General features: G+C 30.7%; 1 protein-coding gene across 5 annotated transcripts in view; it reads right to left on the bottom strand.

Annotated features, from left to right (window-relative positions):
- Positions 1–22,382, bottom strand: part of LOC139491450 (four-jointed box protein 1-like) — a 46,556-nt gene that overhangs the window by 5,605 nt on the left and 18,569 nt on the right. For 2 of the 5 annotated variants that reach the window (XM_071279147.1, XM_071279149.1), the window contains exon 2: positions 16,863–16,984. The gene's annotated coding sequence lies outside the window, so the exon portion shown is untranslated. Of the gene's footprint in view, positions 1–1,429; positions 1,454–4,912; positions 5,037–5,353; positions 5,448–16,862; positions 16,985–22,382 lie in introns of those variants that run through there. The other 3 variants (XM_071279151.1, XM_071279150.1, XM_071279148.1) reach the window with 3 other exon arrangements.

The raw sequence follows: 22,382 nt of genomic DNA, 5'->3' as shown, positions 1-22,382 counted from the left end.
TATAAATTATAATAATTAAAACATGACACCTTTCTTCGATAGCCTAGTGTATATACGCTAGGCAAAATAAAACATGCACCTGTTTTTTATTACCTTAATTCTTCATCATTTACACCATATTATGAATACTTAAACAAAGACAGTAAAAATGTATATGTAACACCTGATACAAAAAAATAGAAGGCCTATATTCCGGATTTTAATCAACAGTTATATATTTGGAGAGAGGGATTATTTAAAAAATGTTGCTAAAATTCCAAAGTCGTAAATAGGTACCATGCAGTTTATGATTCCTGTTGGTCTTAGTCTGATTCGATCACTGATGCAACAATAGTCGAACAAACGCGTAGAACCAAAACTGAAAACCCCACCACCCTCTAAATCAGCTATGACAATTGGTTTGATTTACAAGGATACTTTTTGCCGAATGCCACAGTATTTTTCTTCAAACTAGAAGAATGGTAAATAGTTCATAGGGCAGTTGTACACAAGGACCCTCGAAAATCCACCAAAATAAATCTCGTGCTATAATAATATTATAAGGTTTAACTTCTTATGACATGGTCCCAACCATCTAATCTAAAAGAGATTCAAACTCACAAAAAATCTACGTGAACGGCTTCTAATCTAAAAACAAAAATAGAGAGACAGAAAAAAAAAGATCGCCCTTCAATGAAAAATTACTGTCAAACGGACCGACCGTTCGAGGGCTGTATAGCCGCTTAAGGTGTCATCAACCTATATCAGTCAAGCAGGGTCGAATTGTTCGGCACTGCAAATTTATTTATTTTGAGTTCATGATCGATATGTGATTTGGTACATATGATGCTACTTCAATACATATGTTACACGTGCAAAACATATGCGACACCAATCCGATTGAAACATCAAAGACCGAACAAGCAGGTCACAGATTGAGATAAAAGTAAGCATAGATATTCAAATAGATCACTACTACTACGGTCTTATTTTAATTTTGAAAAGATATTTGGTCATTTAAAAATAATAAGACTAGTCCCATTTTTACTCCATCACTACCAGAAGAATTAAGAATCTTATGCATAGAATAATACAGTTGTCCGAAACAAAACAGTCAAATACAAATTTTCAGGCTAACTTGCATTCTTTACTACATGCAAACAATCGCTAAAGTTAAGTTGTCACCACTTATATATAAATTTATGAAAGTATTAAGAAAATTTGGAGAGTTGTATTATAATATAATAATAAAATAAGTAAAATATATGCATACTTTGAAACTACTTTAATTTCTAATTTCTCAATCTCTGATGTATACTTTTGATATCAAATTTCATGTACAACTGAAAATTTAATCGACCAGTTTTAAACAATCTCAACAGAAAATGAAAGGTAAAAATATCACACGAGGAAATAAAAAGGTTTAAGAATGTTAAGAATTTTATCAAACCTTTGAGGAAATTCCAAAGTCCTTGCTTAACTAGAAATGTCCGGTGTTCTTATGTATGAAACTGACAACAATAAAAAAATATATATAACATATCCAGACAAAGCTTTGAACTTGTCTGATTTTTTAAACACGTACATGTAATTACTAGTCAACATTTTGTGATTAATTTCAAATGGCCAAAGTGTTGACAAACGTTACGTAACGATGTGAAATAGACACATTTTTGAGATATTTTATCTAGTCATAAAATTAAGACAAATTTTGATGGATTGACCTATCTTATACTACCTATATATAGTAATTGAAGATAAACTTGTCGACTGAGTAATTTAATAAATATATTCAACATTAAATTACATTTCATTCAAATGTAATTTAAGGAATTTTTAAGATTGATCATGGACTACGACAAATTATTCAATCATACATATTCTAAAAATATGAATTGTGAAGTTAAATGTAATATTTTCACTATTAAAAATAATTAAATAGGGATGAAATTTCCTCAACGCACACGAATAAATTATTTTTTTAATAATGAATTTACGGTCATTATACCTAAAATGGGCGTACTGAATCGCAAGATGCATAATGCCTTGAAAACCAATGTCCCATGGAGAGGGAACAAATTTGAATTGAAAAAATTCAATTTAACAGATCGTGACTTTACATATTTATTTTTTTCAATGCCTTATGAATGGTAATTAGTTCTATCATGGGGTTCTGTAAGCTGGTAATGTGCTTCATCTGGTTGTATCTATTAAACATTAAACTCTTTGGTTGGGTTGTTGTCTCTTTGACACATCTCCCATTTCCATTCTCAATTTATTGAAAAAATATTATTCAACATTTATATTTGTGAAAAGGTTAATATAGTAATATATTTATAATTGTCCAAAAACATAACTGCATGTTCTAAAATTTGATAAAATAACCTATTAACACAATTTGCTGACAATGATAAACAACAGACAATTTATCATTCACTTATAAAAACTAGGCAGTAGTTATTATAAAGAGTGAGAGTATGATATGAAATTATCATTTGAGTCAAACATGATAAAAAAAATAATAATCATGATAAAAACTTCAACGACCATTTTTTAAAGTTATGTAGCCACGGTATTACAACAAAATGACAATGCCACCAAAATGGCCATATGAGTCTCCAAAGTTATATAAGTATAGAATTGAAAACACAGTTTGAACGATATTCGTTAAAACTGAGACCAAATAATTACTAACCACTGTCTATTCATAAAGATAAGTAATGCAGCAGTCGCATGAAACAAGCCAATTTTATAGCTAGTAATTAAAAACAAAAGCCAAAGTATCAAGACAAGAATTGTCAACTAATATACTTTAAATGAACAAGAAACACATTTTTAAGCAAGTTAAGAAGCCGATTTTATAGCTAAAATGATTAAAAACAAAAGCCAAAGTATCAAGACAAGAATTGTCAACTAATATACTTTAAATGAACAAGAAACATATTTTTAAGCAAGTTAGCGCTTCTTGTGCGGTAAACTTTATAGTTTCAAATGAATACTTAGAATTTAATTTATATAGTTGAAATCTGAGTTTCAAATGAATAGGACATACAGAAGTTAAATTAACATAAACAATTAAACTCTATCAAAACTGTGAACGAAAAATAACAAAATTTTGAATATAATAAAAACATTAGCATTTGCAGCCATCAAATATAAACACATTAGTGCTAATGTGTTTAATACCGTGAAGTCTCCATCATTAAATGACCCGGTCATTCAAGATGAGAATTTCCCCCTCGTCCTGAATCATTCATTCTACCAATTATAATGTCCTTTCTCAACATTTGATTGACAAAATCTTTAAATGACCATTTAATAAACTTGTTTGACAACGATTTCATCTGACCATTCACATAACCTGGCGACAGAGCGAATCGAACAAAACCTAAATCACCAGGAGAGCAATTTAATACCCGACCTAACAATAGCTAAAGCAATGTCTAATTATCAGTGGGATGTTTCTTTCCTCAAGCAAAAAAACTGATTCCACTAATTATCCCAGATTTGTTCAATTCCTGGCGTATTAACTTGATTCCGACTGAGACATGAAAGATTTGTTTTGTTCTCGACAGGTCAATCCGGCCATTGCTGTATTCTTCTATATTCATCTGTCAGTGGTCATTAGTTGAAGTACATTGTAAGCTTTTTATCTATTTTCCTCATTATCAGATTTACCCCGTATGTTACCTGTAATCCCTTTAGAAATGTATAGACTTATACAACAGAAGAAAACAATGAAAATGAGAGAATAAAAGAATAATTGATAAAGTGCCATCTGTATAGTGGTTGTTAGTGAAACCAATTTTGACACATACTATGAACAAAACCCTGTCCCTAACCACCGGTCATAGCTCATTACCTATTTATACTTACAAGCAATTATCTTAATGAGTTACATAGTTATTCGTAACTCAATTAATATGATAATAAAATCGAATTAACTTTCATTATGCTAAGAAATACATAACAGAAGTTCGAATAAACGATATGACACGAACGGGACAGTATATGTGATATTTATTATTCATGTTTTTACCGACTAAGGAAAACTTGATTTAAAGTGAGTTCTCTGTTTGGATAAAAAATAATAATATTAAAACATCGACGATCAGCATTGATTCACTTAAACTAAGCAATCAGTTTGCCTTCTGATCCAGATTTTGTCTTACTGAACAAATTTTGGCTGTTGTTTCTTTATTTGTTCAAGTCAGTATAATGGGTTGTCACTCAAGTTAGTCGAGTTGATTTTTTTAATCTAATCCTTAAACTCAAAAAGGTATTCGAAGTAACCTGTTTCAGACAAGCCGGTAGCTGCAGCAAACATGGCGTCTTATTTGTATTAAAACCTTCGCCATATATGGACATTATTTTGAAAGTTACAATCACAAAAGATTTATGCAGAAATTACAACAACGTAAACAAATGTTGCTGGTTTAACTTTGGGTAAAATATATCTTTGTATAGAAATCAAGATACAAGTCATATAAAGTTGATAAAAAACATGTCTGTAATCTTAAGTCAAAAGAAAATCTAATCCTAGCTATAATCGTACATTAGTTGCACATGTATGCTTATTTTCTTTATCTGACATGGTGACAACAACAACGCACATACAACTTTTTAGAAAAGTTGCAACTAAAACTTATTGTTTTTTTCATTTTTATATCCACATGCACGCTGCTTTTAAATAAATTCCGGTTAACCAGCTATACATTAAACTCTTTGACCACTCAAGTGTTATATGAGCATATAAGTTAAATTTTCACAACTACAACCAACTATGATAATAAAATATCTCAATGTATGAATAATATAATCAGTGTTCAAAGTTTAAAAACAAATAAAATATATATATAAACAACTTAAACATTATTATAACTTTTCGAGATGACATGATAAAAGTAAACCAAGATTGTATTCGCCTTCCTACCTTATTAATGTGACCGAAGCCTCCAGCATACAACACGACTAACAAACAGGACAGAGATATACATTAATAAATTCAGGGTGGACTTTAATAAAGTTTTAATGCCGTAACAATATTCTCCTTCTCTATTGTAATCTCGTTCCACGTGGTTTAACAAGCAGTTTTGATACGAGATGAGAATTTTATGTGTCATTGATAGGGCACCTTCATCATTGAAGCGGACAATAGTCGTCACTGAGCACGCAATTCCGACGAATACTCGGGTATCACCGCGGGTCAGGTATCACTAAAGACCTAAAAGAAGCCCTGGGTAGGTTGCATCTATAGTCTTTTGAAATGTCCCACGGGTTCCATTATGTTTATATATCTTCCGTATCATGTTTAAATTACGACGCCGATTAACTGATATAAAAGCTTGCATTAAAACATTTTATATATCCTTACCTTTGGTAAGTTTATACCCGTCCGTATACCCTGTTTTGTGAAAAATTTAAATGGATACAATAGAATTTTCACATTAGGTTGAATCACCCGACACCTGTTTTTCAGAGAAGAAAAGAAAGAATCAGATGTAAAATTATTAAGAATTTCTTATGTCACACAAAACAGTTTTCAATCCGTTCGTGTACTATGTTTTTGCAATCCTCGTGTGAAATTTTAATTTTCTTATGTCTGTCAAAAGATGAGATGCATTGGAATTGGAGAAACCGCAATTAGAGAGCATGCCAACTCTGAAGAACAAAGGATAGCATAAAATTTAAGTCTTTTAAAGAAGTTTATGCATTATGCAATATCTGCTCAGACATTTTCATTCAAAACACGTAAATTTAACAATCATATCTTATAACTGAATTATTCATGAACAATTTAAAAAAAAATGAAATCTCATATTTTTCACCTCATTATATTTTTCAGTCAAAAATCGTACACTTTATATGTATATGACCTCTTTAACGTGATGTGATTGTCAATTATTTTTATAAATTTTATCCTGTATAATATTTTAGTGCTTGCTATGATAAAAACTCTAATGCTGTAGTAAATTCACTGTATATTACGATAGCTATATACTTTTTCCAACGTGAATAAAATAGAGTACAAATAAAAAACGCAAGTTTTGACAAAACCAAATATGGAATTTCCAAAGAGACCAGTGAGACCAGTTACTCAAATGGAAAGTAATGAACAGTTTCAGCTATAAATAACCAAGTATTATGAACATATATATCATGTTAAGGAAGGGTATTTGCGAAAAATACCAGTCGAGATAAATAAATGTTAAATTTCGCGAGCCGTAAGGCGAGCGAAATTCATTCTCAAGACTGGTATTTTTCGCAAATACCCCTCAAGAACATGCTATATCTGTTTAATAACACCGAATGTTAACGTTCAAAAACGCATTGATGATCGTGACGTTAAAAGCGTCTAATCGGATAGAGTATTTTTTGCCAAATACCACGGCAGAAAGGGTAAAAAAGGCATATCCTTTTTGCATATACCGCGCCGGCGTTAACAAATGAACGATATTCATTTGATAATAGGAAATTGGTGAAAAATACACTGGCTATCAACCAATCAAAATCTAGGATTCTTACATAAGGTGTAATTACATGAAGTGTTACCTTGTCACTGGTTAATTTTGTTATTCAAGTTCTTTCAAAAGCAAATAAAATTCATTTGTTCAGTGAATCATTATTTATTCCGTTTTCTTTGAATCACGATTAATCACGTTTTGTTATGATTCATTACCGTGACGTTTCTGTGAATCATGATTAATTGATTCATAAAGTTTTCAGTAAGTTATGAATTATTGCGTTTTCTGTGAATCTTGATTTATTACGTTTTCTATGAATCTTGATTCATTGCGTTTTCTGTGAATCATGATTCATTACGTTTTTTTTTGTGAATCGTGATTCATAACGTTTTTTGTGAATCATGATTCAACAAGTTGGCTCTAAAGATGCATCTGTTACATGCTCGCAGTCTTTTTACTGCACGATGAACATTAAAACAATAGAGGCGGAGGCTGACATCCTTGCAAAACTGTTACACGATAACCTTTATCAGTCATTAAACTTATCCTTTTATAAAAGATATTTTCAGAACACAGATTAACTGTTAACATTTATTAATCATGAAGGTATCTAATTTCGGTGTGAAAAGATAAAATCTGATATCTACTCTCATAAAAAGGAACTTAAATTTGTAAGATTCAGCCTTAAAAAAAATATATGAACGATTCTTTTATAGTAAACTAATTGTTGTATAAGACTACAAACACATTTTGACATGAATTTAGCCTTTATGTGCCGTATAACATTCATTACAAAAATTGCAATTGTTATTTTTATAATGTAAAAGTCAATACAGTGTAATTACTTTAACAACGGGTATTCTGTCCCGGCATTGTTCCGGGATTTATAGCCCAACATGAGGTATCATCAGTTTTGTATATAAAATGTATACCTGTTGTTCGGAATAATAGACCTTGTCTTGTGTATAGGTGATTTATTCTACTGGAGCCTGTTCTTAACGCCTATCCTTCAATTACTCTACGTAACTTTATGGCCTAATGTGATTGCATAATTTTTAACATTATCCTGATAGAGGGGGAGGGGGGTGAAATTGATAATGTTTGGCTAGATACAAATGGAAAGCAAAGTATGGGTCATTCTGACATAAAGTTAAGTGAAATGGTAAAATAATGATAAGGGTGTACTATCATAATGCAAGATTCAGAACGAGACAAGACAATTATATACATATATAGAATTACTTTTTAATTGAAAAAATAAAATAATTATATCATTCAGAACTTAAAATTGTATATAGGATATATTTACATATCAGATTAAAAAAAAAAGAGAATAATGTTTATCCTATTCACACTATTATGCATAAAGGCACACATCCTACAACGAAATCTCAAACCCTCCTCATAGAAAATTAATATACTATACAATATCGAAACAAAACTTTTATTCATTATCTCATTTTTTAAGGATAACAGCCGTAAGGCAACACACCCATCAAGATGGTTTTCAAATGCTTGTTCGAAGCTTTTTACAATTTAGTGCAGCAAAATTATGCTGATTATATCAAAAGCTGAGATTACGCCAATCTTGCAAAACAATAAGAGCATCATATAACAGCCTTTTGACGTGTTGTGCAAAAACTGCTCAGACATTTCCATTCCAACTGTGCAAATTTAACAACAGTGTTATATTTCTAAATTATTCATGAATTTTAATAATAGAGTGAAATCTCAAATTCTAGACCTTATGATATTTTCCATCGTGACTTATTCAAAGAAACTTTATCCATAGTTATTGTAATTCGGGTAACTAAACCTTTTTCTGTCAACAAGATGTCATAGACTATTACATTAAAATTTCGCGTTGGTTTAATGAAATATTTCTCCATGTGCTAATTTTTTTCTTCAAAAATGTTATAGAATTCCGGTACCCCGGTATATATTACATATTTCATATATTACATATTTCATATATTACATATTTCATATATTACATATTTCATATATTACATATTTCATATATTACATATTTCATATATTACATATTTCATATATTACATATTTCATATATTACATATTTCATATATTACATATTTCATATATTACATATTTCATATATTATTTTGCATAAGAACTGCAAGACGACCATTGCAACCATGAATAAACTCGTCGACGGCACCTAGCCTGGCATCCGGCCCAATCTAGCTGCACGTCGTATACTGACAAGATTAGCCAGGACCCCAGGCTAAACGGCACCCGGCTTATGATTTGGTGCCGCAGAGGCGCGTTTCGCCTAGACTCTTCAGTGACACATAAGTGCAGCAATTATTTCGACTATGTGTTTATACAAATGAGGCTTAAATCAAACACTACCAATAAACAGAGCGCCGAAGCAGTAATTTTTACAATAATAATTATTATTACTTTATGTAATGTAACATAATTATTTACTTTCATCTTTAGGATAATCCATACAATATTTTAGCCAAACAGCGTGTTACATGAATTTTAGCAGAACAACTAATTTATGTTTTTTGACCGCAGTAAACCATTATAATGTTAAAATATCCATACAGAACGCAGAAAAAACTGACCATTTTACTCTAATATAATATTATGGTTTACTAGTATATCAATGTTCGTGGATTGTAAGGGTCACTTGCTTCCTACATGGTATAATTGGCCACGTCTGTAATGTTTGTAGGGTATTTACAACGAACATTATTACAAATTGTAAACAGATATACAATGTAAATATATTTTTACAAAAATGTAGACATGATCAAACTAAATGAGGAAAAACTGAGAACAAAGACTTTTTGTTATTATTTCTATGCCATTTATGGTTACACAGCTCCCCATGTATAACTTTTGTTTTTCGTCATCTAAATTAATGTTATGGTATTGGGTGTGTTTGATTAAGGTTAGTCCAGGAATCTACATCAAGCGTAATAGATGACACAATATTTTTCACTTATGTTTCACTTATGTTTCACTTTATTCTGATTGACCAGAAAGAACAAATAATATTTGACTTTTCCCAAAAAAACAAGAATTGAATTTATTGACATTATTTCATATTTCACAACTGTCGCTTTAAGTTACCAAATTTTAATATTTTATACATTTGTCAAACAAAAAACAATAAGATAACAGTACATATTTAATGAATCATAGCATTTTTTTATCTATCGATATTTAATTTCATAGATAAAAATGTTATATTTACATAGATATGTATAATTTTTTGTGCAGATATCAAAATTTATAATTCAATTCTTATGCAGTTGTCAATCACGGCATATGTCTGCAACAAGTATTATGATTTATAATTTAAAATTTGTCGAGAATTACATTTTGAAATGTCACATGCTGTGACCATGATAAACAGTGGGAAAACCAAGTAAAGTACGCAATTTCGATCATTATTTATTGCATTAGATGTTTGATAAGATATATTGACAGTTATACATGCAAGTATCATTACATATAGTCAATTTAACATCGTCACATTACATGCAGTCAATCAAACTTCGTTAATATCACTTGCAGCCAATCAAACTTCGTCAATGCAAAAAAAAAAAGAGCGTTACAAGACAAATTAAACAATAAACTTAATTTTTATTTTCCATGCACTTTCATCAAAAGTAATGGACTTCTTGTACAATTTGATGTATATGTCTACCATACTAATAGATTTTGTCAGTTAATTGCTTGTCGTAGGTCAGGTGCTTAGTACCAGAACTTCGACGGTTCCCTGCACGAAATAACATACTAACAGTTCCTAGTTTAAACTTGGTGCGTTCTGATCAATTTCAGGATTGACTCTGCATGAGTTCTTTAGGAACGCTTAAACCAAAAATATTAAAACCAGGGGTGTATAAATACGAAAGCATCGTCTGACCAACATGGGTCACAGTAAATTATAGCAGCTAGGATTTTAAGAAATATATGTTAAAAATTATGAATAACTTCCAACAGCAAACAATTAAACTTGCGGACAGTATATGAATGATCATTGTTTTTAATGATTAAGGTAGTACCTTACACTACAGGGAGATAACTCTGTAATATCAGCTACACGTTATAATCACGTAGTATTGTTACGGAAATATACAGCTTCCCCATGATCAAAATTAGTGTTTGTCAAACAGATATAACCAATGATTTTTTTTCTGATAAAGTGGTTAGTTCCGTTTTTTTGAAATTTTATATTTTTGTAAAAGGGTCAGAGTAAAATTATCAAAATTTTATGAAAATTAAACGAGCCAAATTAATATTAGTCTAGGTGTTGGGTACCACCTTAAAGACGCACATAAGACGTAAAATGGAGGAATTCAATCAGAATACAATAACAGTATAATTAATCGTGCATAAATATTTTAAATAGTAATCCTTTTGTTTTCTCGTATTTCTTGCAGATAATGAAAAAAGCTTTAGTTCGTGTAAGTGATATATGCTTTATACAGTTATTTTTCGGTACAAACGCATCAGTTACTTATCAATTTCGACTATTTATTCGTTTGTTTTGATTATTTTTATCTTTTTGTTCTTAAATGTCCAACAAACCATTTGTGTAAATCCCTAAATTTAATTTAATGTTGCATGATTTGCGTAAGAAACGTCAAGTAAAACACCTTTGCTAAGTGAGTCATAACTGTTCCGTTGTCCATATATCATTCTTTAAATAAATTAAAAAGATAAATTGAAATAATGCATTGACATTCCAATCTTGTCTTAATGAAGAAAGACTTTTGTTAAACCAGTATTGTTGTAGTCAATATATTCTTTCAGTTTGAGTTGAAAATTTCCTGGTATGTTCTCGTCCTCGAAATTTTGAGGTAAACAAAATGATTCGATATGTGAAATCAAAGTATTATACTTCAAGCCCTCACAAATATTACATATGTATGTCGAGTTCTAGCGTGTCGGGCATAGTGCAAGGCGATTTGGTGTCGCGATATCTCAGTAGCATGAGTTCCGGAACAAAAATTTGCTCAAAATTGCTTCAATCTAGTTTTGTTTTAGACATTGGAATTCTATGTAAAAAACCTCAAATTAAGTTTCCTTACATAGTCCAGCATATTTATAGACATACACTATTTTTAGGTGTTTGTATTCAATTTACGGATGAAGAACTTGTTTTAAAAGTAGGTACATGTATGAATATAAAATAACGGGGACAATAAAAAATCATAAGTCAAAGAAAGACTGCCAGCAATTTGAAAACATAAGAAAAGACGAACAGACAAGATCAGTAATCTGAACACATTAAGAAGAAAACAAAAGATAGATCAAGCCACACAATCCCAACCTAAATTGGGAGATGAACGCCAGTGTCAGAAGTTAAATCAACTTATATTTGTATTGTTATATATTTCAAATTACTAGACCAAACAATATGTTAGTTTTTCTTATGGAGCTGGACATCCCACGTGTATACCTGAGGGAGAAGTTAAATTTAGGTGCAGGTTTTATAATTACCACACACACTCACCATATTTGTTTCAAATTATTTTGTTGCTCAGTACCAAACTGCAGCACTAAGCTACCTAACAGCGATACTACATAAAGCCTTTTGTACTTCAAATATATGTTCTTTTTATGGTCTATATCAAGTAGATTTGTATTCATCTTGAAAAGATAAATTCTGTTTAAGATGAAATAATTATGCAAGCGAACAGTAGGATATTAAACACTCTACATTAATCAAAATTGTTATCAGCGCAAAAATGTTAACTGCACAAAACTGATGAGAAAATAAACTGTCCATCTGGTATTTGTTCTTGACTACGTCAAACGAGCAGTTTCTAGAGGTATAGTACAGACTGCATTTTTTTTACTGTCGTCTGCTTTTCCAGTTTGAACTAAATCACGCGCTACTCAATTTAACGTCTGCAGCGGTCAATTTGTCGCGATCCACGAAACGTTTTTTTCTTTTCATGTTTCAACCCTGCATGAAATTTTAAATTATCAAAGATAAAAATATTATGAATAACACAATTATTTAGCAACATATAAATGCAGCTTATTCAAATATTTAACGATTTGTTTGAAGTTGAATTAAAGAAATAAAAACAGTTATGATAATTTCATTGTCAATATTAAGAATATTTGTCAGAACTCTAACTTCATATTTGAGTTTCTTTTTTTCACTGACAACTTTTTTATTTACTTTCATGTTTGAATCACAAGTTTGGAACTATACATGTATTTTTTTAGATACCACTCTCAAGCTTTTCAACCGAAACCGAGTGACGGGTTCAAAACTTGGCTTTCTTTTTCATAACATGGACAATACAAACTATTCTTTGGCTGTTTAATTTGTTTCAACTTCAAAATATCAACTTATTTGATAAATACTCTCAAAAAATTTGAAATTAAACACTCGAATTCAAAATTTGACAGATTTTGCATGATTTTTAACAACCTTAAAATCTTCAAATCATGACCTTTTAGCACTGTTACGTCATATAAAGTCAGCCTAGGTTTGATAATTAAAACTCGGATCTTATATTAAAGTCAAGTGTGTGAGTCAAGTGTGTGACAATATTAAAACATGGTGGATTTGAAGACGTATTCAAGCATCGAGTTTGAAGCATTATCATGCAATGCAAAATTTAAAAAAAAGTTCTTGCCATATTCTTTGAAATACATAGTGCAATATAGTCCCAATAAATCTAAGATTTTGAAGAAATCATAGTTTATTTCTGAACAAATAAGGTTTGAGTTTATTGTTTATCATCTTTATTACTCTTCACACTCAAGTACATTTTGCACGCGGAACAAACCTTCGACTATGGGAGTCAATTTTTTGCCTCTTGTCTGTTTTCGGCCTTAGTGGTGTTTGTTAAACCGTCTGTTTTATTCTTCAAAACTGGTTCCGAAAAAGGTTCAAACCCCAAACTTGTTTAACATTTGTTTTTTTACAAACTGGAACCAGTTTCCTAAGCATCAAATCTTGTCGTATTATTTAAACAGTTGTAAACAAACAAAAATCAAAAACAAGTTTTTAAACAAACAATATGCAACATATATATACTTAAGTATTTAAAAGCCGAAATCGGCCCGAACGGAAACTAGTAAAACTGCATAGATTCGCCCCTGGTGAAAAATAAGTTTTTCTTTTAACTTATTTTTGAAACGTTTGTATTCAGCTGTTCTTTAATTGTAATTAATGAGTTCACAAGAATTAAATTCACTCTCTGTTGGTATCAGCACTATGTTCTAGAGCTTCGATTTTTTTTGTCATGGTGTTGTTTTGTTTCTTTTCAACCTAACCGTTTTTGATTTTCCTCGTTGGTATTTTATCTTTCGTTTTATTTCATTTTTAACAAACATTTTATAGACAAATAATGACTGACATGTATTCAACCTCGAAGCTATATATCCCTTCAAGATTCCAAAAGGAAGAAGAAAAGGTGAAACGAATTCAATTATTTTTGTATGAGATTTTTTAAATAATCAACTTTATATATTTAATGTTGAGCTAATTTTCCCCCTTTCTGGACCATAAAATAAACATATAATGAATAAAGATAAACATTCGACAAAATCTTTAAAAATATACAGCACATTAAATCTTAATAAAAGTTACCATGACAGTTTTATGGTGAATTAATTATTGCATGTGACTACAACAATCTAGTGAATAAAATAGTGGAGGAGGAATCCTTTTCTGTCGGATATTATTTTAATCTCAATAAAAAAAATTATAAATATATAAGAATTAGGAGATGTGGTATAATTGCAAACGAGACAAGAAGTTCAAATGACGTGGATATTAGCAACTACGGCATTCAACAATTATCAGAACATCAGAAGACCTTCTTGACATGACAACATGTGAAACAATTCATACGAATAAACCAATAAAATTGAGAATGGAAATGGGGAATGTGTCAAAGAGACAACAACCCGACCAAATAAAAAACAACAGCAGAGGGTCACTAACAGGTCTTCAATGTAGCGAGAAATTCCCGCACCCGGAGGCGTCCTTCAGCTGGCCCCTAAACAAATATATACTAGTCCAGTGATAATGAACGCCATACTAATTTCCAAATTGTACCAACTTATGAAAAAAACAAACAATAATCTAGCTTCAAACCAAATATGACAGTCAACAACCAAAGACAACCACTTAATACTAGTACAGTCTCCGGACTTGGGGACAGGTACATATAGAATGTGACGTGATTTAACATGAACTTCCCTCTCCTGTTGCTTTAGAAAGGTATGTAACAGGACAAAGTACATGTACTACAAACCGTAATAAATTGTCATTTCCAGTCCGATTAATAATGCTGTGGACAACTGCTCCCAAGAACCACATACCGGTATGCTGTACATCATTTTTATTTTTGACAGCAACATATAAACTACTAACTAAAGAGTTTGTTTTCCTTAACTCAAATCATTAATATATGTCGCTGTTTTTTTTACCGCACTTCAAAAAGGGAAAATTTACCAGGGGACCATACGAAAGCCAAATATCGGAGACACACTTTTGCTAAATTTTAACAAATACCATGGAGTGCCTTTGGTCGTACGTCAAAAAAAGAGGGGATATTTTCACGGGTTCAGTGACAACCAATAGAATGACAAGTACTTCATAGAAATATAAAAATTGCGCAACAAACTCAACTTTTCATCAGAATGAAGACTGAAACCGCTAAATACATGTTTGGTGTTATGTTTTACTACTTTTACCATCTGATATTGCAGGACAATTATGTCAAACTTATCAACAGTTCTTTCGTGTGTAAGAAATAATTATACACATACATGTATATTAATATTTACTTTTCAAAGCACAAGTATACAGAACAATAAAGGTTCGGGGACGGTAAACTTTTAAGTGTATAATAATATTTGTGGTCAGGTATTAAATTTGAAAATGAATGGCTATAGAGCAGCGAAGCTTACAAAATTACAAGTTAGAAAACACATGTGTACAGGAGATAATTATTTCTAATCCGGCTTATCGTTAGATGAGGGACCATGCGTGATTAGATCAGGCATAGTTACCTGATATGTTAAATATACCTGTCCATAATTTTATATCTAGTTTTACTTGGATCCAAAACACCGCGAAATTGGATTTCCGCTTTAATAAAACATCAAGGTTTTATTACATGAGAGCAACATCTGTAGGTCGGATAAAATATAGATTTCAAACTGTAGTTTGAATAAATTATAGATTCCAAACATGTTTATTTCTGACCATAAAAACTATAAAATAGAACTTTTTCACATACTAGATGTCAAACTAGTACAATGATATTATACCGCAGACTACTAATACAAAATTGACCATCAGCATGGCGAATGAACGCCCCTTTCTTATATAACACACGTTATGAGGAATATTTATTAAAATAAATATTCAATGAACTTTGAAATTTGGTCTCTTTGAAAAACAACATCAAACGATCTTGATTCGATTTAGTTGGTATATAATTCGTTAAAACCAGTAGGATATTCATTTAGGCTGTATGCATTTTGAACAAATCATAAAGAAATCTGCCAACTTATTTGTATATAAATGCATATTTAGAAATGCATTTTTGAATATTTGTTAAAAAAAATAAAAGGAATTCTTTAGTAATATTCATTAGATTGTAATTTAGGTATTGAAACATCGTTAACGATACGTACATAACAGTCCTTGCAATGTTGAAATATACATTGAAATAAACACAGAGAAAACGAAATCAACATGTTTGTATGTTAATATTGTGTGATACATCAACAAAATATTTATAGTTTATCCTTATAACTTTGATGAAATAGCTCCAAATATCGCGTCACACATTGACACGTACATTGCACAATTTTTGCGATACCAAATGACTTTTTTTTTTAACTTAGCAATATATGATGTTTTTTTTTTACTTATAATATATGCTAATCCATTCCCATCTGATTTATTATCGTGTATCTATAGCCAAAATATCAGTTTTTGGAATTGTTATGAATTTATTTCATTGACTAGTTTTAAGTTTGTGTGCTTCCAACAATAGCTAAATTGTTGCAATGAACGTTAACTTTCAAAATAGCATTGAATAACTCATATGTATCTGCCAAAATTGAAATATATTTGGAGTATTGTACCGTTATACAAGAATAGCTTAACTTCTTATGATATAAAGTAACGTCTGTTATCAGCAGAACACAATCGTAAGAGCACACTACCAGCCATCTGAATGACGAGAAGAGGTAGCCATTTTTGTTATTTCCTTTAAAGGTTAATTTTATAACAGCTAATCAAAAACAAGTTCTTGGCATGGACATAACAAGAAGAAAAAACAGATCACAGACTTTATTATAGAAAAAACCAACTCAAAACTATTAAAACGTAAAAACAATCATCAAGTGTGCCAAACAAAATTTTGAATTTTTTGTTTTAATGATACATACCTATTTCTGTCCTCTAAAGGAGCATTGAATTCCAGAATGCAGGTTTTTGGTGGTACAATCTCAGATCTTGTTTTTTCAATCCAAGTAACTTTGAGACTGTTCTTCTCTTGTTTAATTTTATCCTGAAATGAAAATATTATTTTTGTTATACTCTTGGGTCTGTATAATGTTTTTTTTTGCCTTAAAAATCTTTCATTTCCCCATGTAAAATTAATGACTTCTCCCTAAAGATGTTACTCTCAATTCTTTTTCATCTCTCGGAAGTTGATGTTTTGACAACTTTATATAAACAAAACGAAAATTGATAGAAGAAAAGGAAAAGTAAAGCTTGTTACACTAATTGTATAGTTGTAAATGATACATGAACAAGCGTATGTTTTGTCCGAACATTAATACATCCTTGCCACATCCTGCCTTTAACAAGCAGTTGACCAATTGAACATCTAGTCTTTGTTGTTTAAATAATCTTTTTTCTAATTTTGGAAATATATCAAAGTAAAGTACAAGGCTAAATTTTATGAATCAAATGTTCAGAGACACCTTTTGTTCTTGTTTTTCAAATACAATGCAGTTTTTTTTTTCTATTCACGTTTGTGTGATTCCGAGTCTTGTTTCAGTTGTTCTAATTAGACATTTCCTTGTCTATTTTAACCGATATTAAAAACGAAAAAGATATACACTCCAATAGTAATTCATCTACAATATTCCACTGTTTTCTTTGTGTAAATTAAATTATCATTATGGTGAAAACGAAGTAAATCTAGTAGATCAGTCTATCAAAATTAACCCTTTTTACACCAGAAAATTTGATTATTTTACTTATTAACTACATTTACAAAACTGTAACTCGGGTGAAGAGTTCTCTCATTGGAAGTCATACCATATCTCTTATTTTTATAATTCTTTTAAAGTAAGTTATAGTGCTATCACACATTTAAAATTAAAATATGCAAAGTTTCAATTATATATATCACATTAAAAATTAGATGATTTTTTATAAAATGTTTTTTTTCTTTCTAGGAAAACATCTTGAAAATATAATAGAATGTTCTACAAATGTCTTTTTTGGGATGGGGGATTGGAAATATTATATTATTAACAGTTTATGACTTCCATTGGAGATTTCCTGCTACTGTTATTTTTTTTTGCAAAACTAATAAATTTATTTGAAATTTCAACAGTCATTTGACAGATCAATTGATGAGCAATACACCACAATTAAAATCGCCTATTGAGTAAATAAAATGTAAGTAACACACCACATTCTTATAAATTATTGGAGAATTATGTGGCTTGTATATGATTCATTAATACGTGAATTAAATTTTTTAGAAGTGACATTTACATGTAGTCTCCCCAGACGAGTTGTCTCCCCATTTTGTATACCCTATATACATCGTGATCTTCTAGCTGATCCATTAAACTATTTTCAAATATTACTATTACAGTCAAATGGGGCCTTATATAAAAATAACACTTTATAAATGTGGTTCGCCAGCAGCGCCTATATCAGAAACATTCAAATTCAAAAATGGAAACCATAGAGTCAAAATATGTGAAAGTTTCGCAACAGTTCGCTTAAATTACGGTTGCCATCACCTATTTATTCATTGCTTGGATGTCGAAGACCCGTGCTGTCAGTCTGGATTTCAATACTTCAACACAGAAGGGTACGAAAATTACGGTTAATTTCTTCATGACATTTAAAAACTCAACATCATCATACTATATAAGGGTAGAGATTCATACTCAAGAAATGTGATAATTTATGAACAAGTCAGCAAATCATCAAATGACGGATATACAATATGAACCAATCAGCATTTAGTATGTTTTTCAACCAATCAATTTTTTTTGTTTCATTTAAATTGAATTGAAATGAATTTTACCATATGATGACCCCCCCCCCCCCCCCCGCACATATATCTCAAACTATGCAAAAAACAAAGTATACAGAAATAAAAGACATATTTGTACAATTTCAATAGTCACATGCATGCATGAGGCTCATCCTTAATACATCTTATTAATCATGTCCATTGTACACCAAATAGGTATGTACCATGTTCTCTAACAGACAATTCTAATATATGTGTGGTAAATATTAGACAGGTCAAGGTCAGGATTTGACCATTTTACAGCTTGAATATAATTGTGGTTAAATACGAATACTAGTATTAATTTGATTTGATTTGTTCAATTTATGTCAAAACTTTACATAATTCAGGTACTTCGAAAGCAAAGAACAAAATTTTTGACACTATAAAGACATTTTAATAAGGTGATTTTTCAACCGCAGGATAGATTTTTTTTTCACATTTACGTCATTAAAATTATGTGCACGTGCTTGAGCTTTCCCTTCAATTTAGGATACGACCATTGGATTTTTTTTTTTGAAAATAGGGTTGGGGTGGGGGTTGGGGATCTTTTTCACTTGTCATCTAGTAAAGAAGTCCTCTAAAACCGACGATAATAGGGAGCCACATTGAGATTAACTTATGTTATTGAAGATATATCATAGTTTGCATCATAATGATGATGTTTCTAAATCTGATAGGTCAACTTCCGAAGCAAGGTTGTCGGCTCTCCGGACATTCCCGAAGTCCTGCGTTTAATTGATTGCAGAGTTTATGAACTTTGGAAGTTGCTGATAGGTATGTTTTGAATCGAAAAAGTAAGAATAAAGTATTCGGTATTCTTCAGATTGGCATTAGTTTTAATTAAAGTTGAGAAGAACTAGTTTGGAAATTCTAATATACATTTTTTTAATTCAATATGCATTGTTGAAAATTCTAGAAAGTACTCTATAAGGACAAAAAGATATACTAATGGGTGTGATTAAAAAGCGCCTGGCATCTCCGTACAATTCAATAACAAATAAATAAATGATAAAGCAAATTTGCATATTTATATAGACTGCACACAAAATTGGATAAATTAAAGTCGAAAATCTTTCAATTTATATTACTGTGTCTGTGTATGAACCAAATTTGAAATGACACATTATCATAAAGAAGGACAAATGAATATTTTACCATTCAAGTCTCCTGGATGTTCATTTCTCATTTTATTCTTCCGTTTTTATTGTTGGTCCTTAATAAGGTAATTTGGATTCACAATAAAATGCTTGCTATAGGTAATAAAAATGCTTTCAGAATGCGTCAGATTTCACATTATTTAATTTGTTGCCCATTTAAAAAAAGTTATCTTTACACGAGGCATAACATTGAATAAAATTATAAACCATCTGTTTGTCCAGGTCAAAATAGTTTATGACACTTATTGAAAAATATTGAATATGAAAAATCAATTAATAGTATTCAAAACCTATTGTTATATTTAGAATAACAACCGTTCGAAATGAATTAACCCTTACAACCCTAATATTTATTTAATGCACACTCGCCTATATTTATTTATTTCGGAACACAATTAAGATTAAAATTTACTGTGAATGTCTACCACAAAATTCAATTTTATTGAATAATTATCCGTATTTCTGGACAGTGCGTAAGCGAAATTGGATCCTTTCAAAAACTGTCTGTCATTATTCATTCATAGCTAAATAAATGCTACATACATCTCTTTTCAATGGTACTCAAATAATACAGTTTTGTTATTTTTTAAAGACAACATTCAAAACTTTATTGAGGGATTATTTACTTAACGAGGATCTTTTATTGAGTTAAGAGTCATTTAGTGCAACGTGATCGCTGAACGTCTGCGACAATAACTTAGAAAGGAAATCAGGCCTCTCACAAAAATAAACATTTAATTTCTTATGACAATTCAATGCAATTATTGAAAACCGATTACTCCCACTAAAAAGTTCAGTATTAAGTAATTACTACTTTTCGTCCCAAGATTAAACAAAACCTGTTTAAATTCTGCAAAATCAAAATTTCAAACAATGGATGCCGTGCTGAGTATTCTAAACTTTACAACAATGTTTGCTTTTTGCACAGGTATTGTCCAAATTATTGATTATATATACATACACAGTGCTTGAAACATTCATAAATGCACTCAACAAATATTATATTGAATATTTTTGAAATACAAATATTTTGACACTTACTATGTTAGCAATTATGCCAATAATTACCCAATAAATGCAACACAGCAACGCCATCAACAAATAATTTTATTGTACTCTTAGTCAGTGTAAAGATATTAAAAAACTGAAAAAAAATTGCTTAAAAAAGATGTTAAGAAAAGTGTAAAAGACCGAAAGACACCAAATGTCATTCAAAATAGAAAAGGGGGTACCACGATGAAAATTAAATAGACCGTCCGGAAAGACAAAAACCATGAAATTGATAGGACACAATACGCTGAAATACAGCATGAATCCTGCCAAAACCTTTCAGGAGACACAATTAAGATAAAGCATTTACAATCTATGACTTAGAATTGAAAATATTCTTTTTCAGTTTACTTTTCACACTCTGGCGCTGCACTTCGTAAATGTCGTTGGTTTCAAATTAAGTTTTGCATTGCAAGTTCCTACAACTGCATGCCTATCGTCGGTTCCGCTAATGTTACAATCTCTTGTTTCGAAGTGGAATGTGTTACCATAATTCACCGTTTCAAAATATAATGCATATACTTGGTATAATATTTTCAAAGCGTTCACCACTGAAACGTTATGATCCTAAAAATGAAAAGAAATTCAACCAATGACGTACCGTTATATAAATCTTTATTTTGGGGCACGAATAATGAGATTACCCAGAGTTCTTTAGATTTCAAAAAGGCGTATTAGTTTTCTTTTCGTAATATTCGTACAACCACTCGCCTTTTACGTACATACAGTGCTTGCCACTGTCATATAAATGGAGACATGATTTCGGTACATTAATTCAATGTTATACATACCATTGCCGATCGTCATCCAATACATCATTATAGGTAAACTTTATGATGTAATAAATAATTCAAACTTGAAGTTCTCAACTGTACATTAGTTATTCTAATTCTTGAAAGACAGTCTTACTTATACAGGGAACATATATATTGATATACCATTTCCGGCAAGTTATACATACTTGGCTTTCATTTTTTACCTGCTTACGGCAAATCAAGAAAAGGGCTTCGTGACGCTCATATACTATTACATCTTTATTTTCATCACCAAATTATCAACTGACTGAATTAAACACAATTTGGGAAATATCATGAAAATAAAGCAACATAACCGATAGTAGTTGACATAGATGTATTTGTGTTGTGTTTTCGTCTTGCAACAAGCCCACCTTAAAAACTCACTGACGAGTTGGTGCACGGCACCACGGGTTAACTTAATCAAGTTCAAATATCATGGACAACTCCATACATAATTATCTATTACGTCTCCTCTATGGCCAGACGTGCGTGCGTATACTTGTTCATTCCTTAACATACGGACGCCTCTCTTTAGCTAGCAGTGGTACATCCAGAAATTTTCAGTGATACCTTATATAATCAACCCATTTTTTCCCAAGAAAGAGGGGACGGGCACCATGCCACCCTAAATCCGCC

The sequence above is a fragment of the Mytilus edulis genome, chromosome 10 (assembly GCF_963676685.1).
Source record: "Mytilus edulis chromosome 10, xbMytEdul2.2, whole genome shotgun sequence".
Lineage (NCBI taxonomy): Eukaryota > Metazoa > Mollusca > Bivalvia > Mytilida > Mytilidae > Mytilus > Mytilus edulis.
This window is presented reverse-complemented; position numbering and strand designations above follow the sequence as displayed.